The sequence below is a fragment of the Tamandua tetradactyla genome, chromosome 12 (genome assembly GCF_023851605.1).
Source record: "Tamandua tetradactyla isolate mTamTet1 chromosome 12, mTamTet1.pri, whole genome shotgun sequence".
NCBI lineage: Eukaryota > Metazoa > Chordata > Mammalia > Pilosa > Myrmecophagidae > Tamandua > Tamandua tetradactyla.
In genome coordinates, this window is record NC_135338.1 from 77,907,009 (window position 1) to 77,930,273 (window position 23,265).

General features: G+C 36.8%; 1 pseudogene; it reads left to right on the forward strand.

The window, feature by feature from the left end:
- The first annotated feature begins 224 nt into the window (after nt 1–224).
- LOC143651459 (magnesium transporter NIPA3 pseudogene) lies at nt 225–21,791 on the forward strand (annotated as a pseudogene).
- Nucleotides 21,792–23,265: the final 1,474 nt, after the last annotated feature.

Consider the following 23,265-nt stretch of genomic DNA (forward strand, 5'->3'; position numbering starts at 1 on the left):
TGAAGGGAAGGTTGAAATGTGTCTTGTTTTTAAAATCCCCTCCCTACTCTTGATTAAAAGATCAGCAATGGCTGTAATCTCTGGTAGGGGGCACAAGGGACAAGAACCTCAATTCTCCCTCAGTTTTCATGGATTTTCCATCAGTCAATCAAATGATTTAATGACTTGATGTGTTGGTCTAATAAATCTCCAACAGAGAACCCTCACAGGTGCTGAGTAAGGCCATGGCTGCAATTTTGTGTGTGCCTCTAGATCTCACTGGTTTGGAAAGCAAGCTCTCTCTGAGGGATTTTCTGGAAGGTAACAATGATACAGGTCAAAATGTATTACCATAAGCAGTCATAGAAAGGGGAAAATATTGTTCATCATGTCCCTTCAGCCACTGTTAAGTCATCGGTAGGGCCACACTTCCCTGAGAAGCTAAGCCTGGCAGTAGAAGTAAATGGTCACAAATAAAGGTAGCAGGTACAAAGTAGCAGAAGGTTCTGGAGTGGGCGTGGGAGTGTGGGCAGGGGGAAAAGTGCCAAGGAAGATATTTCAGAGAATTACCTTTGAAACCAACCCTGAAAAATAAATGGGCACCCAGTGAACAAGGAAGAGAACATTCTGGCAGAGGAAACGCTTGAAAATTTCTGTTCCTAGTCTTTTCCCCCACAGATAGCAAGGGCCCTGAGAACACAGTTTTTAGTTTTCATTTACTCACCCTTCAAAAGGACAGTATCAGTGATAAATACTTATCGTGATGAAGAAAGGAAAGAAAATCGTAAAGAGAGAGACCTTAATTTCAGGGACCGTAGCTAATCTAGTACAACTAAGGCATAGAAGCCTGAGAAACCAGGGGAAGAGACATTTTAGAACTTCAGTCCAGGCCAAATCACAAAGAACCTTGATTGACATAATGAGGAATTTGGGCTTTATCCTGAAAGGGTGATGGGGACTCCTTAGAGCATTGTAAGTAAGAGACAGCACATGGTTGGCTTTGTCCCTTAGAAAGATTGCTCCAGAAATGGTGGGAAGGAATGATGGGGGAAGAGGGGATGAGGCTGGAAATGAGGATATAAAGCTGGAGAGAGTTGGAATAGGCTGGAAAGCTGAAAAAGAGTGGTCAACCAAGGGAGAAGTGGTAGGAACAGAGCAGGGGCACAGAGTACGCATGCCATGTTACTTACAGATGCACTGTGTTTCTTAGAGTTGCTTTGAAAATACTTTTTAATCCATCTTTATTGACATTCCTCCATATATACATATATATATTTAATTAGAAATGTGTGGGGATGTAAAGTAAAACATCAGCATGAAAAATACCAAAGGACATCAACAATAGTAACGTTGTTCCATCATTCAACCCCCATTTACAAGACTAGAGAGACCCAGCCTACTCTCTGCTGGAAGAAAGTTTTCCCGCCTGATTTCTCCTGAGGCAGGATGTCCCAGCTGTTACTTTAGGGCAGGTCTCTTCCCTTATTTTTGACAATGGTGTTGGTGTTTACTCAGTGTCGCTCACAGAGTTTAATGGCATGGTTCTTTGAGTTATAGTTTCCATCCACCCTTCTTGTGGGAGAAAGAATCAGAGTAAGGAATAGTGTGAGCAGCGCTCACCTTTCCATACTCTGAATTCTCTTTTTCAGGCCAGTCTTTAATTATTAACATTGGAACATACTTGTGAGTTTTCACTCTCTTGCTTAAGATGGATTTCTTTTCATGATGTTCCTCTTAGGTGAGCAAACAGATTTTTCAAGAAGTTAGTCCCAGACAGCAAACCTGGACTTGTATACTTGGCAAGGAGTTTGTAGCTCACCCCACCACAAGATGGTAACCTGGCAATTAATTTCCCACCAACTTTTTGTTATGAAATTTTCAAGCATAAAAAGAGTTGAAAGAATACTACGATGAACAATCATCTACCCACCGACTATATTCAACTTTTGACGTTAGGAAATCAAGGCTTATTTCTAAAGTGTGATCATGCTCTTCTAGGTACAGAAGAAAATCTTCTTATTCTGGGCACAGAAGAGATGCAGGATAAGGATAATGTGTCATACCTGCAACTTACTTTCAGCAAAAATTGTATAAATATATTAAATAGCTAGAGACAAAAATGTGACAAAATGCATCTTTGAGTAACATGGCATGCATACTCTGTGCCCCTGCTCTGTTCCATGAGTTTTCTTTAGAATAAACCCTACACTGATTTCTAAACTTTTCAGAAATCTCTCCTTATTTCTTTCCACATTGATGCCTTCTAAGTTTATTTGAAGAAGCAAAACTAAAGTAGATACAAAACTCATGCTTTTCTTCTTGGCAAGGGATGCTATAATACATACTACAGACACATGAAAATTAATGTCTTCAAAATTCTAAAAATCCAACCAGGACAAGGGGATTGTTTTGTAACAGAGCCAAAATGATTCCCCAGTATTATAAAGATGGTGCAGATAAGCCTCATGCATGTTGTTATATAAATGAGCCAAAGTTGGCCCCTATATTTTGGCTTTATATGTTGCTTACTTCATTATAGCAGGCTAGGGCAATTAGCCCAAAACCTACCAGCACTAAACTCAAATTCTTATACATCCAGTTATTTTAAATATGGCCCGAATAAATATGTTTTTAGCCATTTGGAGCCAACTTGATTTGCACAGCCCACAAAACCATGCCCAACATCTGCTAGCCATGTATGCGACATGCCCTGTGGTCACAAAGACTCAAGTTCCACCTTCTTTGGGAGTTCTCTGACCCAGAGGTCTTCATTGTGCTGCTGAGTAACATTACCTAGGCATGTAAGCCCCCCTCTCCCAGGAGTTTCCCTGTCCTGATTCCCTTCTTGGTGGTCCTTCACATGAAATCTCTGGAAGGTCCATTATTGAGAGCAACTGCCCTTCCCAGGCAACCTGTCCTAGCAACAGAATAAAGTTTATTGTGTGCTGCTGCCACCTCGTGGTCAAGTGTCTTTTTTGATCAGCCCCGAAATCCTCCAACTCATCCCAGTTGGCTACAAATGCAAATTACCAACACAGGTAACCCTGAAGTGACTGCAAGCAACCAAAGATCCTCAGCAAACTCCTGTACTATAAGTAGAGCATGATTTAATGTATAAAAGTCCAAATTATTCATAACCTTTAGGCAAAGTAAATATAAACGGTGCTGAAATTTCATCATCCCAAACAAAATCTTTAAGCATAACTCCTCTTGCCCCTCTCCCCTTAATCCCTGGTAACCTCTAATCTACTTTCTGTTGCTATGAATTGGTTCATTCCAGATATTAATATAATGATTAACATATAAGTGGAATCATAGAATATTTTGTCTTTTGGTGTCTGGCTTATTTTATCTAGCATAATATTTTAGAGGTTCATCCATGCCATAGCATGTATAATAACTTAATATGCTTTATGGGTGAATAAGATTTCATTTCATGTATATGCCACATTTTGCCTATCCGTTTATCCATTGATTGCACCTGTGTGGTTTCTACCTTTTGGCTATTGTAAATAATGTTGCTATTTGGTGTACAAGCATCTGTCTGAGTCTCTGTTTTCAATTATGTTGGGTATATTCCTAGGAGTAGAATTGTCAAATCATATAGTTATTCTTTATTTAACCTGCTAAGGAACTACCTGACTGTTTTTTATAACGGCGGCATCATTTTACAATCCCACCAGCTATGCATGAGCATTCTAGTCATAAAGTGTCAATTACCTAGTAATAAAATTAACAAAATAAGTTTAAAACACTATGGGAAAGAAGACTGTGGGAATAGGATAGAGTAGGGAGCTATAGCATTCAGTCCTTCCACCACAACAACTATTTAAACAAGCAGAAATTGTCTGAAACAACTATTTTGAAACTCCAGAGGCCATCAGTATGCTGTACAGCATCCAGGGAAGAGGAGGAGCGAGAGGGCATGTTACTGTAAACATCTCTCTGCAAGGTGGCTTCAAGTTGCCCACCCCCTATTTTGCCACAGGTTAGCCCCAGGCTGGCTCCCTGCTCACAGAAAGAGACAGAAATACCTTGGAAAAATTGATCTTTTTTCTTTTTTGTATGGCCAGGGTCACATTTCATTCTTTTTCCATGTGAATATCCCATTATTGCAGCACCATTTACTGATTTTGTTTGTTTGCTTATTCGGGGGGAAGTGCATGGGCCAGGAATCAAACCGCCGAACTACCTCAGAAAATTGTATCTTTACTCACACACAAAAAAGGAGGACCCTATCTTACACTTTATACAAAAATTTACTCAAAATGGATCAAAGATCTAGATATAAGAGACAGACCTATAAAATTCCTAGAAGAAAATATAGGGAAGCATCTTCATTACCTTATGTTAGGCAGTGGTTTCTTAGACTTTATTCCCAAAGTACAAGAAAGAAAAGAAAAAAATAGGTAAGTGGGACCTCATAAAAATTAAAAACCTCAAAGGACTTGAACATGAAAGTAAAATGACACCCTGCACAATGGGAGAAAATATTCAAAACTCTATATCCAATAAAGGTTAATTTCAAGAATATTTAAAGAAATCTTTCAATTTAACAAGAAAAAGACAGCCCAATTTAAAAACGGGCAAAGGACTTGAATACATATCTCTCTAAAGAATATATGAAAATGATCAGAAAAAAAACAAAAACAAACAAACAAACAAACAAACAAAAAATAACTATAGCTCAGATGCAGCTTCATTCAGTGTTTTAACACGATTACTTTACAATTAGGTATTATTGTGCTGTCCATTTTTGAGTTTTTGTATCTAGTCCTGTTGCACAGTCTGAATCTCTTCAGCTCCAATTACCCATTATCTTACCCTGTTTCTACCTCCTGCTGGACTCTGTTACCAATGACATATTCCAAGTTTATTCTCGAATGCCCATTCACATCAGTGGGACCATACAGTATTTGTCCTTTAGTTTTTGGCTGGACTCACTCAGCATAATGTTCTCTAGGTCCATCCATGTTATTACATGCTTCATAAGTTTATCCTGTCTTAAAGCTGCATAATATTCCATCGTATGTATATACCACAGTTTGTTTAGCCATTCTTCTGTTGATGGACATTTTGGCTGTTTCCATCTCTTTGCAATTGTAAATAACGCTGCTATAAACATTGGTGTGCAAATGTCCGTTTGTGTCTTTGCCCTTAAGTCCTTTGAGTAGATACCCAGCAATGGTATTGCTGGGTCGTATGGCAATTCTATATTCAGCTTTTTGAGGAACCGCCAAACTGCCTTCCACAGTGGTTGCACCATTTGACAATCCCACCAACAGTGGATAAGTGTGCCTCTTTCTCCGCATCCTCTCCAGCACTTGTCATTTTCTGTTTTGTTGATAATGGCCATTCTGGTGGGTGTGAGATGATATCTCATTGTAGTTTTGATTTGCATTTCTCTAATGGCCAGGGACATTGAGCATCTCTTTTTTTTTTACTATTATTATTATTTTTATTTCTTTTCTCTATATTAACATTCTATATCTTTGTCTGGTGTGTCGCTAGTTCTTCTAAACCGATGCAAATGTACTAAGAAACGATGATCATGCATCTATGTGATGATGTTAAGAATTACTGATTGCATATGTAGAATGGTATGATTTCTAAATGTTGGGTTAATTTCTTTTTTTTTTCTGTTAATTAATAAAAAAAATGATCAGAAAGCACATGAAAAGATGCTTATCATCATTAACCATCCGGGAAATACAAATCAAAACCACAATGAGATACAATTTCACATCCATTAGAATGGCTGCTGTATAACAAAATGGAAAGTTACACATGTTGGAAAGGATGTGGAGAAACAGGAACCCTCATTCATTGCTGGTGGGAATATAAAATAGTGTAGTCACTATGGAAGACAGTTTGATAGTGCCTAAGAGAATTAAGTGATAGAATTATCATATGACCCAGAAATCCTACTACTTGGTATATACCCAAAAGAATTGAAAGCAGGGAGTTGAAAAGATATTTGCATATCAATGTTCACAGCAGCATTATTCACAATTGCCAAAAGATGGAAGCAACCCAAGGGTCCTTCAATCAATGAAGGGACAACCAAAATGTGGTTATACACACAATGGGATATGACTTAATCATGACAAGGAATGAAGGCCTGATGCATACAAAAACATGGGTGAACCTTGAGGATATAATGTTGAATGATATAAGCCAGACACAAAAGGACAAATATTGTATGATCTTACTGATTTGAAACAATTAGAATAAACAAACTTATAGAGTTGGAATTTAGAATAAAGTTTACAAGGAAATGGGATGGGGACTGGGAATGAGAATTTAAGGCTTAAAATGTACAGAATTGTGGGGTGCATGGGTGGTTCAATGGTAGAATGCTCCCCTTCTATACATTCCCAGACCATGCTCCCCCCAAAAAATAAAAAAGTAAAAAAGTAAAATGTACAGGATTCCTATTTGAAATGGTGGAAATGTTGTGATAATGAATGGTAGTGGTGGTAGCACAACATTATGAACTCAATTAATAGCTTTGAAATATATATCTTACAATGATTAAAAAAGAGAAATCTTAGATTGTACACTAGAAATTTTTTTAATTCCTGGAACTACCCTCTGCAAACAATGAACCCTTTGTTAAACCACTGGCTTTAATTAATAACACAATTATAAAAATGAGCTATCATCAACTGTAACAAATTTCTCACAGCAGTCAAGGTTTAATAATAGGATGGTGTATGGGAATCCTGTATTTCATGCATGATTGTTCTGTAAACCCACAACCATGAATAAAGAAACAAATTAAATGAAATGAAAAATACTATGGGAAAATTATAAAACTTTATTAAGAGCCATTTAAAATAATTTACATAATAGTGAAATACCATGTTCAAGAATTGGAAGACAGAATATTGAAAAGATATCAGCTCTCCCCAAAATATCTTATAGATTAAATGCAAATCCAACCAAAGTCCCAAAAGAGATTTTTGTGGAATTTGGCAAATTGATTCTAAAGTTTATATCAATGTACTCAAACCCAAGAATTTGGAAGACCCTTTGATCTTGGAAGAAATGCTAGTTGTGATTTTTATTAACTTATTATAAAGCAATAATAATTAAGATGGTCTGTTATTGGTGCAGAGATAGACAACAGATCAATGTAATGCAGCATATGTCAGAGATATCCAGACCACCACAAAAAGGTAATTTTTAAATTAGCTTTAAAGTTAATTAAATTAACTTTTAAATTAACTTTAAAAATTTTTGTTTCCCAGTGCATATATAAACTTATGTTCATACTATACTGTAGTCAATGTAATAAGTGTGTAATAACATTATGTCTAAAAAATAATATACATAATTTAAAACTACTGTATTGCTAAAGTGTGCTAGCCATCATCTGAGCTTTCAGCAAATCATAATCTTGCTACTGTGGAGGGTCTTGCCTCAATGTTGATGGCTGCTGATTGATCAAGTTGGTAGTTGCTGAAGGTTGGAGTGGCTGTGGCAATTTCTTAAAATAAGACAACAACAGGTGGGCCAAAGTGGCTCAGCAGGCAGAGTTTTCACCTGCCATGCCAGAGACCCGGGTTTGATTCCTGGTGCCTGACTATGTAAAAAAAAAAAAACAAAAAAACCATAAATGAATAAGACAACAATGAAGTTTGGGGCATCAATTGATGCTTCATCTCCATGAAAAGATTTCTCTGTAGTATGTGATGCTGTTTAATACAGAGCTTCTTTCAAAATTGGAATCAATTCTTTCACATCCTGCCACTGCTCTGTCAACTAAATTTATGTAATGTTCTAAATCTTTTGCTGTCATTTGAACAATATTCTCAGCATCTTTTTTTATTAGAGGAAGTGTATGTTTACAGACTAATCACAGGATTTCTGTACACCACCTACTACCAACACCTTGCGTTAGTATGGAACATTTATTACAGTGGATACAGCACATTTTTATAATTGTACTATTAACTGTAGTCCATAGTTTAACTTATAGTTTATCATATGTGTAGTATGGTTCCAAGGATTTAAAAAAAATTTTTAGTCTATTACCGTATATATATATAATCTAAGATTTCCTTTTTCAATCGTATTCAGATATATATTTCACTGGCGTTAATTACATTAATAAAATCATCATCATCCATTACCAAGATATTTCTATCATTCAAATAGGAACCCTGTACATCTTTTTTTTTTTTTTTTAACATGGGCAGGCACCAGGAATCGAACCCGGGTCCTCGGGCATGGCAGGCAAGCACTCTTACCTGCTGAGCCACCATGGCCCACCTGGAACCCTGTACATTTTAAGCCTCAACTTTCCATTTTCTATCCCTGTCCTATCCCTTGATAACCTATATTCTACATTCTCACTCTATGAGTTTGTTTATTCTCATTGTTTCAAATCTGTGAGATCATGCAATATTTGTTCTTTTGTGTTTGTCTTATTTCACTCAACATGATGCATTCAAGCTTCATCCATGTTGTCACATATACCAGAATTTTAACCTTTAATAAATTATTATTTTTAATGATCTCATTAATATATTTAAAACATTTCCAGTTTAAATGTGTAGTATGTAAATATGCAAAGATATAACTCACCCAAACAAAAGTTTTATGGTATCCACAATTTTTTTCAGGAATGTAAAAACTTCTTAAGACCAAAAAGTTAGAGAAAAACTGATTTTGAAGATGAATATCATTTTTAAAGTGACAATAATCTTAGAATATATACTGGAATAAAAGGGTAATATCTGGAGAGAGCAAAGCTGCTGTTAAAAAAAAAATGAGGAAAGCAGCAACTAGGTCCAGACTGGATGGTAGCTGTAGGCATGGAAAAAAGATGGTGGTGGTGGGGGTGGGGCTATGAGAGCAGGAAATGATGACAAAATGCTCAACTTCAGGACTTGATGGATAGGGAGAGACAGAGAGATGGAAGAACCCAAATGACCCAATTTTGAAATTGGGTTTTGACTAAGAGGTTGGCAGTGCAGTGCCTAGATATTTCAGCGGCTAATAACATTGGTTAAAAGCAGAAGGAGTTCTCTTAATGAGAAGTCAGGCTTCAGGTAGTCTCAGCACTGGTTCTGCAGGTCGACAAAGTCATCAGTTGACGGGAACCTTTCCCTCTTCTGCCTGGCTCCTCATTTTCTTAGAAGGCGACCACTGCTTCAAGGCATCTACATCTTCACAGAACAACATCCAAAGTGGAAAGGAAGGAACACTGGGGAAATAGCTTTCTCTGCCCACAGCAATAACTCTTACCAGGTAGAAAAAAAAATTCCCAAACTGCTCGTCACACTTCCTCTTACGTCTCTTTAGGTAAAACTAAGTTACACACATATCTGGCAGAAGGGATAATGATCTTCCGAGATTTCCAAGACTGCCATCCAGGCAAGCCTCAATCATCTCTTCAGTGAAATGGGGCAAAAGCTGCCAGAACAAAACTGGGCTTTTGTGTTAGCAAGGAAGAAAGGAGGAACATGGGAGCTATGGCAGGGGCTCACTGGGCAATTGAAACAGTAGATTCTGCTGTAGTAATGGGAAGAAAAATTACTCAAGAGCATTTATGAAAGTTCACATTAAAACCATACCAGGAATGTATATCCAAGAGGTATCTGAAGAGAACAGCTATATCTATTATAAAAAATAATGTTCTGAGAGAAAAAAACAAAAGCAGGGACAAGAGAGAGCCAAAGACTGAACCTTAGTGAATTTCCATTATAAAGAGATGGCAAAGAAAGGGTAATCAGCAAAGGGGGAAGGGAAGAAGGAAGACAGCCAGTATAGTGAATTGACATGCATACCTTGACTAGGAAGAGGCAATAAATTGTATCAAGTGCTATGAGAAAAGCACTAGCCTTCCTATCAGGAAGCCACTGCCGACCTTGAAGAGTAAAGGTCAGTTAGGGGAGATTTGCCGGGTATGAATGGTGTCTAAGCTTCTTGGGGCTGCTGTAACAAAGCACCACAAACTGGATGCCTTAAAGACAAAATGAATTTATTATATCACAGTTCTAGGGGCTAGAAGTCCAAAATTGAGGTGTTGGCAGGGCTTTGCTTCCCCTGACATCTGTGGGAAGGATATGTTCTTTGACTCTCCCCTGGCTTCTGGCAACGACTGGTGCCTTTTCCATGGTGCATTCTGCCTCGGTCATCACAAGGCATTCATTCATCTGTCTTAGTCTAATCCTTTCCTTCTTAAAAGGACGCCAGTCGTTAGGGCTCACCCTAATCCAGTTTGGCTTCATCTTTACCGTTCACATCTTCAAAGACCCTTATGGCAGCCCAATACCTGGGACCCCTCCTGAAAGCCCATAAAAGCCTACTTTAGCCAAGGACAAAGGTCACGAAAGTAAACAATCTTCCCACAGGGGAAGAATGAAATTACAAATGTAGAAAAATGGCATTGATTGTATCTTAATCTTAAACACCAACCTTAGTAAAACATCAGTTCTTAGGCCTCTTTAGTGATTATTCTAGAGACCCAATGTCCTCACACTATATGGAATGCCTTTATTCTGAAATCATATATTGCCTTGTGCATTTTTAGTCCCTTCACAGAGCACTAAATTCCAGTTGGCCATCACCAGAAAGCTTCTAAATCCCAAGAAACCCATGTCCACTTCTGTGCCGGGTATGTCTTTTGGTCTAGCAACCACCCCTTCCTGGGCACTGTACAAGCTTGATCTGGACCTAAAAACCCTATTTCCAAGTAAGGTGACATTCTTGAGTCTGAGGGTTGACCCTTGAACGTGACTTCTTGGGGGCCACCGTCAACCCCCGATGAGTGGCTGTGAAAGAATGCGGTGCGTGCAGCCCAGACATGGGAGGACTTTGAGCGGTGGATGGATGTGAAGAATGAAGATGCCAACTTGGGCAATGACAGAGTCAGATTCAGAGTTTTTCAGGCAGAGGAGGGTGACTCAGTTGAAAGCAAAAGAAAAAGCGTCCGTTGAGAGGGAGAAAATAAAATTCTGCCTTGGAGAAGGAGTGACTTGGGTTATGAGGATAACCCTTCTGCTAAGCCAGGTGGAAAAGCCAAGAGAGGTATCTCAGCAATAATTGAAAGAGACCACAGTTTTCTCAAAGAATAACCTTACTTTTCTCAGTAATGTAAGAGAGGCAGTTACAAGCCATTGAGGGGATAAGGTGAAATCTGACGTCTAAGGGAAATGCAAAAGGAGCAAGTTCTAAGGGAATTGAGTTCGGGAATCACTAAGACATGATAAGTCACACCTGTAAAAAGCCTAGGATTAATTATATGAATGTCAGAGCCTTGTGAATTCTTATGGTTAGGTTATTGGGTTAATATTTTGTGTATAAGAGAAAGAATCATGGAAACAGCAGTAGGTGGGAAATGTTTTTTATCTAAATCCAGTTTATTCCTGCAAAAATTTTGAAGAGATTTCTGAGAAAGTGGAAGCCCATACAATTTTTGTAAATGTAAACATAATAATGCATTCCTAGACCCATCCCTAAACACCTAGATTTCCCCCCAAAATATTACTAAAACACTTTTAACACAGACGTAGCAACTCATCATGTATTTTCTGCATAATGTGGCATTTAAAAGTCCAAGTAGTTAATAATTTAGCACTTACGGGCTCACTAATGAGAATGTTTATGAGCACTGTGCATTAATCTTGTCTGTATCAAATATAGATTATACTTTCTGCCTGCACAGAAACAAACATGTACTTAATGTAAATGAATAATGAAATAATATATTAAAGATAAATAATGAATGTAATAGCACCTGGCAGAATAAAATGAACAGACAATTTTTAAAAACTGGTTGCTTCCTGATTTCCTTTTCTACTTCCAGCCATAACAAAATATCTGATATCAAACTCATACTGTTTTAAATAATTATAAAAGCTGGACAAAATATATAAAAGAATTGCTCATTGTACAGCAGCCTTGGGCAACAGCGAATGTAAAGCTATAATCCTTGAAAGAAGGAGAGTACCCCAGGTGAGTGTACATATACCCGTTTTATCCTGGCTGCATTTTCCAAATGGAAGCATGGAGAAATATTACCTATGCAAACAGCAGCTGTCTCTGTGTAGAGGAAACAGCTTTTCGCTTTGAACTGCTCAGGCAGCTGAAAAGGGGGTTGGGGGAACACTGGAGAGCAGGGAACCTCTGAGAAAGGGCACCCAATAAATCTAGATAAAAGTACCCTTTTGGTCCTTGTCCTAATCTGAAACTACTCAGGTGCCGTTTCTAAGAGATTGGCAGTGAATAGCTGCTGGGAGAAAGGATGCGTGGCAGAGATTTCAGAGCTCCTACACTGCTGTATTTTATGCATGAGTGTTCTGTAAACCCACAGCCTCTAAAAAAGAAAAACACAAATTTTAGGCAAATGTAATAAATTAAGGATGCATTTTGTAATTTCTAGGGTAAGTAACCATCAAAAACTGATGCTAAAATTTATAACAAACTGCTAATGGATGAGATAAATTGCAATATCAAAAAGCACAATACAATGGAAAGTAGGAAATTGGGAAAAAGGAAAAAAATAGCACCCAGGACAAATGGAAAACAAGTAGCAGAATGATACACTTTTAAAGCTACCATATAAGTAATTAAATTGATTTTGAATGGACTAAATACCCAATCAAAGTGAGTTAGATTTATTTTTAAGAAAGGTCAAACCATATGATATTAACAATGAACACATTTTAAATAAACATTTACAGATAGGATTAAAGTAATGGGATGAAAAAATATAGCATGCAAACAGAAACTAAAAAAAAACCTTGCATGGAAAAATTAATATTAATTAAAATACACTTTAAAATAAGAAATACTCTGACAGACAAGTGGTAACATTCCATGATAAAAGAATCAATTCAAAAGAAAGTCATAGCAATCCTAAATCTGTATGTATCTAATATCAAAGTTTCAATATGCTTAGAGAACTAAAGAGAGAGCTAGATAAGTCCACATTATAGTTAGATGTATAAACTTATGTCTTTTAGCAATTCTTGGATCAAAAAGACAAAATCAGATCAGTGAAGATATAGAACATTTGAAGATTACAATTAGGCAATATTGATATATTAAGAACAGCACAATCGAAATCTGCAGAAAACACATTCTTTTCAAATATCCATAAGCCATTTACCAATGTAGAACTGCTCAACAACTTTTAAAGTAATGAAAGCATACAGCAAATGTTCCTGACCAACTGTGAAATTCAATAAGAATTCAAATGCAGAAAATCTCCATTTTTTAAAAATAAATCAGCAAAGTTCTGAATTAAACATCAAAGAAAGAATCACAGTTGAAATTAGAAAATATGTTGAATTAAATAAAACATTACATCCAAATTTGTGAAATACAGCTAAAACAATAGTGAAAGTGAAATTTATAGTTTTAAATGTATATATTAGAAAGGAATAAAAGGTAATATACCAATTTTCCAAGATTCCAAGTTAAGATATTGGGAATAGAATAACAAATTAAAATCGAAGTAGAAATAAAAGAAACAAATATGATAAGGAAAAGCAATTAAATAAAAATATGCATATAGCAAAACCAGAAGTTGATTCTCTAAAAGATTTTTAAAATTTGATAAACCTTTAGCAAGATTATCAAGAAATAAGTAATCATATATTAGCAATATCTGGAATGAAAAGTGATATAATGAAATATGTAATTGATATTATAGATATTAAGAGAATGTCCTACAGGCAGTAAGAAGATAGTAAGAAGATATTGTAAAAAAAAACTTTGTACCAATAAATTTAAATATTGACTTAATTTAGCAAATTAGTTGAAGAATGCAATTTAAGAAAAGTGGCATAAAAAATGTCCTAAATCTATTAAAGCAATTAAATCCACAATTAGAAATATTCATCCAAAGAAAATTCCAGGACCAGATGGATTCAATGGTTAATTTTTCCAAACATTTAATATAATAAAATTAGACATAATACCTCACACAAGCACAAAATTTTCAAAGAATAGAAAAAGCAGAGAACTTGCCAACTCATTTTGTGAGCCAGAATAACCTTGATACCAAAACCTGAGAGGGACATTACAAAAGACTATTATCTTGCTTGAATATAGAAGCAAAGATTCAAAATGAAGCATTAGTAAATAGACTCCATCAGTGTATAAAAAGAACAATACAACATGACTAAGTGAGGTTTATTCCAGGAATGCAATGTTGGTTTAACATTCAAAAATCAATCAGTGTTCAATTCCCGGATGATACACTAACCCCCTCAAAAAAATAAAATCAATCAGTGCAATTCATCACAGTGATAGAATTACAGAGAACAACGTGATTATGTAAAGAAAAGAATATTTCTTTTCCAAAAGAAAAAGCATTTCCTAAAATTCAGCAGATGCATTGAAACTAAGAGCAAACTAGAAGTAGAAAGGAATTTCCTTATTCTGAAACCACCATTAGACTCAGTGGTGAAACAGTGAATTCCCCTGAGGTCAGCACCAAAGCAAAGATATCCACTATTATTATTGCTGTTTAACTGGTATATTAAGGCAAGAAAAAGAAATAAAAGACAAAATTACTGAAGAAAGATATAAAATGCAGAGATGATATAATTCAGTTTGTAGAACATTCTAAGTAATACTACACATACACACTCTAAAAAAAAAAACCCTAAAAGAAACAGTTTAATATTTTCATGATCATGAAATGACTAAACTTATTTAAAATAGGATACAAAAAGCCCTAATAATAAAACAACAAAAAAATGATGTTCTACTTCAGTATAAGAACTTCTGTTCAACAGGACATAAAATTAAGAAAGTGAAGAGGGAGGACACAATCTGGGTGAATATATTTTCAATACAGAAATATGACAGAAGATTTGTATCCAGCATACATGAAGAATGGTTACAAATAAATAATACAAATAATAGCAATCCAAATAAAAATGGGCAAAAGGTTTGAACATGCAATTCACAAGAGATTATCCAAATGATCAAGATTCATATAAATTCATTCTTACCATCATTACTCATCAATGGACTGCAAATTAAAATCACAATAAAACATCAGTAAATTTCCATTAAAATTAGAAAGCCTGACAATACTAATTATTGACAAGGATGTGAAACAACTGAAACGCCCATACTTTGATGGAGGAAATGTAAATTGGCTCAATCACTTTGGAAAACTTTGCAAGTATCTTCTAAAACTTAACGTTGCCTATTCTAAAACCCAGAAGCATATACCCCAAGGAAAAAGATATTGTACAAGAATGTCTATAGTAACTTTACTATTAATAACAAAAAATTGTAAGTCAATCCAAATGTTCATTAAAGCATAGAGGATGAATAAATAGTGGCATATTCATACAATGAAATGCTACACGGCAATAAAGAACACATTACTGATACACACATAAAAGATGGATGAATTTAAAAAATATAATGTTGAGTAAAAGAAGTCAAATGCAAAAAGAGTGTGTGTCTGTATGTATTCATATAATTACATTGTGAAAGTTCCAGAAGTGACAGAATTAGTCTATGATAATAGAGGTTAGGTAAGTGGTTATCTCTAGGGGTGGATGATGTTGACTTGGGACAGGGTGATGGAAAGTTCTATTTCTTGATCTGTCTAGTGTTACATGGGTGTACACATATGTAAAACTCAATTAGGGTATGCTTGTGTTCCTTTGGTTTATATTCCGCAGCTGTTGGTAATGTGAAATTGAGGCATAATTTCATCACTCTAATATCATGATGCCACATCAATAATTTTATCTATATGACGATATTTCTTTTAAAGATTTGGCTTCTTGTTTCCCTCTCCCTTCCTTATCCTGTGTATTTTCTAGTGCTTGGGCCTTTTGAGGCTTCTTAGGCTCACCTACTTTCTTCATAAACTTTTCCACTGAGATAGAGGGCATTTTTACTTAGTAATGCAGGGAAGGGGATAGCAGTACATTTAAACAAACTCAAGTCACAAGTCCTAGTGGGGGACCAGCTAAGATCCCAACAGTGCATTTTGCTTCTTCTCACCTACATTCAGAATAAATTAGCCTGCTTTTGTTGGCTGATTTATTTTACAGGAATTTAAAATTGGATATCAAATTTTGGGTGAAATAATATTTTACAAATCATTATGCAAAAGCCCAGTTGGGGAGCAAGAACCCAAGGAATTAATATGAGAAATTATTATATTTAGGCATTTATAATAATATTAAGAAAACAAGTATCTTCAATTTTATTTCAAGACAATCACCTGGGGTTACTATTTTTACATGAAATAGTCTTGTTCATTGCCCTTTTGCAATTCCCATCTCTTCCTTATTTACCAACATCGGTCCCATAAAACAAAGGTATCATTGACAAATTCATGACATTGTACTTGATTTAAATATGTTATCCTTTCGAAACATGCATGGCCCAACTTTTTCTCATTTTTTTAATGGACTTAGGAGAATCTTTGTTTTTTAAATTTGATTCCTTACAATGTACTCAGAAATTTCCTACTTCATTGATTATGAAAAAATTAAAACTTCTTATATACTACAAAGAAGTCAGGAAGACCTGGGTCTAAATCCTGACCCAGCACTTTCCAACCCAGCATAGGACTCAGCTTCATATGCCTGCTGATCTCCCATCCATCTCCTAAGTCTCCCCTGTTCCTACCCCTTTCCAATCCCACATGCTTCAGGAACAATAATCCTAACCCCAGCTCAAGGAGCTGGCTGCAATTAGTCTAACATGATTAACTACTGTAATCCCACATCCTATCCTTGTCCAATGATTGACCCCTTATCTAAGTCCATCAGGGCATAGCATTTCTCTGAACAAAAAACTTGCTTCAAGGAGGGGTGTACCCTCAGTTTGGACCAATGTAGTGGAAGGGAGATTATTGGGTGCCCCCTGGATGGTCCAGTGTGAGATTTAAAGGTTAGAAATACAGTAGTCACTTCATCACATTTGGGAGGTATGATGATTTGGAACTGAGTGTACTCCAGAAAAGTATGTTTTCCTTGTAAGTAGAACCTTTTGATGAAGATGTGACCCATCTCAATCAGGATGGGTCTGAATCTCATCACTGGGGTCCTTTATAAGAAAATGAACTTCAGGCAAAGGAAGAGAAAGCTACAGAACAAGAAGCAGAAATTAATAAAACCTGGAAAAGAAAGGAGAGACCAGCAGACATAGCCATGTGAAGAGGAGCCAAGGATCACTAACAGCTAGTCTTTGGGATGAAAGCATCACCTTGACGATACCTGATTTGAACATTTTCCTGGCCTCAAAACTGTGAGCAAATAAAGTCACACTGTTTAACCCAACTCATTTCATAATACTTCCTTTGAGTAGCCAAGGAAACTAAAACAGGATGTCAGAAGGACAGACTGGAACTGGGCCCTCAATGACTGTTGAGTCACAGAATCAAACCCACCCTGAAAATGTTCTGTACTGGTTAGAATGGGCAAGAATAAGTGGTAACCATAAACCACTGATCTCAGTGTTTCCCATTCATCCAGTCTGCTGTGGGTCTAGGTCATGCTTTAGGTCAGCTGTTGTCCATGAGGTGGCTCAGTGTTCCTGATGGCTTCAGTCTTCTGGCCCTTCCATATCAGCACGTGACTTCATGATCACTCTAGATGCAGGAGAACATGGAAACTCGCACTAGACCATACACGTTCCCCCCAGAATGGACACACCCCATCTTTGCTGCCTTACTCCAAAAGGTATCATGCCTGGAAAGGAGATTTTGTTAAGTTCTACTAATGCCTGCCTCTCTACATTGCTCAAGCCACTACTCCCCTTCTGGTTTAAGTTGGCTAGAATTTAGACGTAAATTGTTACTTTCAACTGAAAGTATCTTTTATCTCAACGGAAGTAATTGTCACAATTTTCATTCAAAGACTGAGGAAATGTTTAAATATGCTAAAGGCTCAAGCTGGGTATCCATTTCTGGATCCTCAAGCATGGAAGAAAACATTGTTAATGTAGGATCAGTGGTGGCCACAAGCCAGCAGTGTCTCTTTAGGCCACACTGACAAATTTCAAACAGAAACCTGGCATCCAGCAATGCACAACTTTGGCCATAAAAACATAGGGTTATTCCAAAGCATTCTGAAATGCGGCTTATGCTGGCGTCCACATTCGCCTATTCTGAGGCATGTTTTAAATAAGAGTCCTGGCAGTGGTTCCCTGAGCTTCAGAAATATAAGCTCCCTTCTCTGATCAGTCACTTACCCCTGCTCTGTCACAGTCAAATCTGTGTGTTCTCAACAGCTCAATGTTCTTTGTGTGAATCAAAGACTTGAATTTTCTAAATATATATTTTAAAGACATATATTTATGTCCTGATAAAAGTAAAATGTCTGCTGGCTCGTTTGAGCCTCTTTGACGTCCTAAATGGTGCCTGGAACTCAAAAAGCACTTGGAAGCATTGTCCACCTGCCATGTGTATAGGCAGAGTTCAGTTCCTGTCCAAGGTTCAAGTCTCCAGGCATCATCTCCTCTGATCAGTGAATGTGCACTCCATCCAAGACGCTATCTAAGTGATGTTGCTGAGGGATATGCAAAAGCCATTTTAGACATCCTCATGCACCTTTTTCTTTCTACCTAGAAACACATGTACTCAGACAAAAACCTGGCTTACAATCAGCGAGATTCTATAAAAAGCTCACTAAATAGCATATGATGTAATGAGATGTAGTGAATTAGAACTATGAAAATCACCCTCATTTCTCAAACCCTGTCCTTTTAATCTCAAATAAATCTGGAAAATATTCCTGAAAGAGTCAGGCTGCTCCCACACTGGGTGATTATCAGCATTTTTTCATGCAGGAGGTGTGTTGGTTTGCCCTCATCCCTTCCAAAGTCTGGACCACCGTCAGGACAGCTAGTTTGATGTACTAATTGGATTAATCACAGTATTAGGGATAAGCCTGCAAGTGGAGCTGATACACTACCCCTAAACGCACAGGATTCTGCCCTACAGGAATTTCTGCTGGTCTTCCATATTTTCACAAATAAAATCCATCCCTGATATATTTCTTTACATCCTTTGTAATTCCTTTGCATCATTACAATTTGAAAATCAGGTCAGATTCAATGAAACCATTCCCAAGTCAAACATCATTCAGTCAAGGAACTTTGTCCTGTTGGTTCAAGTTCAAGACTCTACCAGGAAATCCAAGGCTCCAGGAGAAGATATCCACCAAGGATCTATACTTCAAGGTCATCCATAGAGACCACCTTTCTCATGCCCCCTCTTTTTATTGGACTAGCTCAGTTTCTTTTTGATTTCCTGGGTTAAACTCCACATGAATTTTTCCCTGCCATACCTGTCTTGTTTTGTCACTGAACTACATACCCCTCTAAGTCAGAGATGATGTTGGCTTTAGAGTTGTGCATGTGTTTATGGTGTTGATACACTTATAAAAAATAAAACCTGCAGTGACTCTTAATGAGTCCTCATTGGCATGGCCTAGCCTCTATGACCTGAGGGATAAACTGCTCAAATACACTTTTACTGGATGTGGGCTTAGTGAGCAAAGCTTCAGAGTGAGTGAATAACTGAGGATTCATCCATGCCAGCAACTTATTTCAAGTTCATTCCTAGATCTCGGCTTAAACATCTGTCTGACATTGCATCTTTTCATAGCACGTGAACATAACTACATTGTTCAATGCCAGGTAAAATTCTAATAGTATTATGCTTATCCTTGGATATATTGATTGATTGATTGATTGATTGATTGATTGCATGGGCAGGCACTGGGAATTGAACCTAGGTCTCCGGCATGGCAGGCAAGAATTCTGCCACTGTCCCACCATTGCCCACCCTGGATATTTTAATAAAGCATTTTATATATCTTATAGACAAATGATAATTAGATGAAATCATATTATGTATTGTATGATGTTAATCCCTCTGAATGCAGCCAATCCAATTTCTATTTTGTAGGAAGGAGGAAATAAAAATATAAACAAGTATGCTTGAACTGAAACTCCAAGAGATTTCAGAGGCCATGAGAAGAAGAAGTCTTACTCTCCACTATTCTGGTTATCATGAAGAGAGTATGGATGGAACTGTAAATGACAGCCTACTGGTCCATATTTCTCAACTGGACTAGATGTCTTGGGCTAAGGGGAAGTGGAACACTGTTCCTTTCCTACCCTTGTACCCAGGACTATGTCAAGGCAGTGGACATTGCTCACTATTTTTGTCCTCAGGTGGGTTGTTCCAAGGTCTACACTAGGATATATGAGAGCAAGAGCCTAAAATTATGTAGTACTATAGGAATTCAACACATATAAATGTGTACAAGACATATTAAGTGGTGCTGACAACCACAGCATCTCTGAAAGGCAGAGATGCCTTCTCTGGCTAGGTAAGACTCACATCTTACTCTCCAATGTTGGCAACTCCACCAAGAGCTTTTACAAAGGTTTCTGCTTACTCTTCTTTCTCTTCTGCTGGACAGTTCAGGTGATACTCTCATGGCTCACTAGTTTCCAAAGTGTGGATCCTGGACCAATAGAATCAGCATCACTGATAATTTTTGTAAACAGTTTTGTAATAAGTGTAAATTCTTGGGCCCCATCTGGGCCAGTCCTACTGAATCAGAGGCAACAGTCTGTATTTTAATACTCCCTCCAGGTTATTCTGATGCACTAGAAAATTTCAGTCCCAATTTTGGACTTCATTAAGCAACAAGAGTATATGGAACTCAAGACTGGATGAGTGGAAAGAAATATCCCTAGAAGCTAAGAAAACCAGAGATTGCCTGAAGCTAGAGAAGGGAAGGGAACTGACTGCAAAGGGGCAATGAAAATTTCACGTGTTGTTCATAGTGATGGTTACACAACTGAATAGAATTTTCAAATGTATTGTGCTGGCTAATTTTGTGTCAATTTGACTAGGGCTATGGTATCCAGTTGTTTGGCCAAACACTAGCCTACATGTTTCTGTGAAGATATTTTGAATTCCAGCCTAACCAAATGGAGCATTTCTGCAAAAGCAGAAAACAAATAATCTTTCTGTGGGCTTGGTACTGGCAGTAAATTCAGTTTTTATTGGCTCCAGTTTCATAGTGAAAAAGAAGGACCTCATAACTGGCCTAAAAGGAGTTATCAGAGCTGGACAAGCGGAAATTCTTATCTCAGGGAATGGCTCTGGTAAGCAGGATTACTCTCAATGGTAGCAAGAGAAGCTGCAAATTTTGCAGTTTATGCTTTTGTACCTGTCACCTTGGTCACCCCACTGGATGACCTCAGTGTCTTCGTAAGTGCAATATTTAGTTCCTATTTTTTAAATTAGCACTCAAACATTCATGGGGAAATATGCTGCATATTAAGTATATTGAGGTCAACTGCGATGGTCATCCATTCCCTGCAAGAAGAAATCCATTCTTCTTTGCATAAAATGGAAATGAAATTCAGAGCTTCAGGACTTTATTTCTTTGTTATCATCAAAACTGTGATGTCCCTGTTGCTGATTTTGGTTATAGCAAACAAGAATGGATAGATCAATATATTGGTCTACATTTCAAGCTTTTCATTGATTGGAGCATTTTAAGAATTGCCAGTAAAGAACTATTAGAATGGAATCCAGTTTACAATCATCCTCTGGTGTTGGTTTTGCTAGAAGTATTGTGCTTTCAGTAGAACAGATTAACTACCTCAAAAAGACACTGAACACCTTTAATACATCACTTAATATCCCCATTTATTATGTCTTCTTCATGTCCAAGGTAGTGACTCACTCTACTATCTGATTTCAGCAGTGATATGGCATGAAAGCTGGAGATATCATGGGCTTTTTCACCATTTTAATTCCAGTGTCCCTCACACTCCACATCTGACTTCAAAATCGACCCAGAATCTACTCACTGCTGACCTCTTCTGCAATGGCTGCGCTTAGAGCCAATATTATCTCTGACACAGAATATTTTTCAGTAGTCGGCCTTGGAGCTGGTCTCCTTGCCTCATTTTTGCTCCTTACATCTAATCTCTGCACAGCAGCCAGTGTGATCCTTTTAAAATATAATTGTTATACATCAAATTGTGCCCTCCAAAAGATATACTCAAGTTCTGTCAGTCTTGTGAATGTGAACTTATTTGTAAGTAGAATCTTTGAAAACCATATTAGTTCAAATGAGGCCAAACTGGATTAGGATGGGCCCTAGTTCGACATGACTGGTGTCCTTATAAGGAGAGGAAATTTGGACATACATACACAGACAGAGAGAGAAAGGGAGAGAGTTGGCCATGGGACAAGCCATGTGATAAGCTAAGGAATGCCATGGATTTTCAGTCACCCACCAGAAGCCAGGAGAGAAATATGGAAAGGAGAAGACAAGTACTCTATGGTACATTTTTTTAAATTGTAGCTCTCTCCATGACCTTGTCCTTTCCACTTAATGCTTTTCCATAACACATATTACTACCTTAGATACCATGCATTATACATGCAAACTCAAGCGAGAAGGAGAGTTTTTTTTTAATTATTTTGTATGTTGCTTGTCTCCCCTACCAGACTTAAACCCCAAAGTCTTTCACAGTGCTTGGCATGCAGTAGGTGATTAATAGAAATGCTGTGAATGAATGAATAATGTCTTTCCAAATTGGCCCATGGTAGAAGTATGTCTGGAACAAAAATTATAAATTAATATCCAATTTATTAGTTACCTCTGAAGCCACCACATTATAATACCTTTATAGTAAACAACCTGGTTAATTATTATACCTGGCATTAATATGGTTACTCCACTTTTCCTTACCTTTATATACTTTTAGAAAAGTAGCAAAAATTCATTGTGGATTGGAAAATAGAGAAAACAAAAAGGAAATAAAAAGTATCCATAACCCCACCATTCAAGGAACACTAATATTATTTTTCCAAAATTATTTTAACTGATAACTATACAGAAACATTATTTTAAAGCTTATGTACTTTTAAAATTGAACCATATTTATAAACATTTGAAAATAAAATTTTATGACCATAGTTTATTCACATGCTTCAGAACATTTCATTTATTCATATAAAAGACTTCTTCACAAAACTTAGTTGAAAGGTGAAAATAGCATTTAGTTTAGTTTTACTGGTTTTATTAGGAAAAGTAAAATATTTTCATTGGAATTATTTTGTATTCATGTTGAAAAGGTATAAATGATGGAACTTACTTTCATTTGGATTTAAAAGGAGCTAATGTAACTAAAATTGAGAAAAGATGAATGTATGAAACTGGCAACCAGAGGTCCAACCCAAAGTTCCTACTATGTGTCAGGCATTGCTTTCCATGTATTTGATGTAATACTCTTAAGAATAAGCAT